The following is an 827-nucleotide window of genomic DNA, read 5'->3' as shown; positions in this document are numbered from 1 at the left end:
TTGATACTTGGAGGTGGATGCCATTGAAGGGGCGTGGAGTTGGTTAAGTTGCTGGCGAGCAACAAGAAAGCCTTCATCGCAAAAGCTTTTGAATCTCCCTCCTATTCGTGCACCAAAGTCAGGTAGCCTGTCTAAGAAGGCCTTATACAATGTTCGGGAGGAGCCGTAAGCAGGAGTATAAGGTGATATGAGGATATCGCGCGAGTATCCTACTGTTTGACCAAAACAGTGCATTCTCCCATGAAGCAGAGCACCATTAGTCGTTACGGATCGCTTGCGTTTCTTAGAAATTGTAGTAGCAGTGTCAATTGACTTTTTTTGGGTTGTCACCGATTGATTACCCTGAAATCACGACATATCAGGATTGCAATTGAATCATTAGCGATTACCATCTTTGCAAAGGAATTAACTAACCGCTTTTGCAATGCTGAGGACCTTAGGGTTTTTCTTTTTGGAATTGGCGCCATCTTCCGCATCCAAAGGGGGGAGCGAGGTTAATGGGGAGGAGGACCTATCATAATGTAAGGGGCCAGGACGGGGTACCAGGTTTGTGCTTGTAGGAAGGTGTTGGACTTCGTCAGCCTCTTCATCCGTTTCTTCATCCGAAGGAGGAAGCGACGTAAGAGGTGAGGAAGGCGGAGATGAGTCATCACGATCTGTTTTGGAGGATTGCATAGGTAAAGGAGCTAATTCCCAACATGCCATTAGCATATTATTGATCGCTGAAGTGTAATAAACCAATAACAATACGCACCATCGGATTTTGGAACGTAAGTAGGAGATTCCAAAGGTATAGGTGTTGGCAACCTCTTGAAGAGCTTGGTGGA

Source organism: Melampsora larici-populina (genome assembly GCF_000204055.1).
Source record: "Melampsora larici-populina 98AG31 unplaced genomic scaffold MELLAscaffold_4, whole genome shotgun sequence".
Taxonomy (NCBI): Eukaryota; Fungi; Basidiomycota; class Pucciniomycetes; order Pucciniales; family Melampsoraceae; genus Melampsora; species Melampsora laricis-populina.
The sequence above is the reverse complement of the archived record's forward strand: the minus strand, read 5'-3'. Positions refer to the sequence as shown.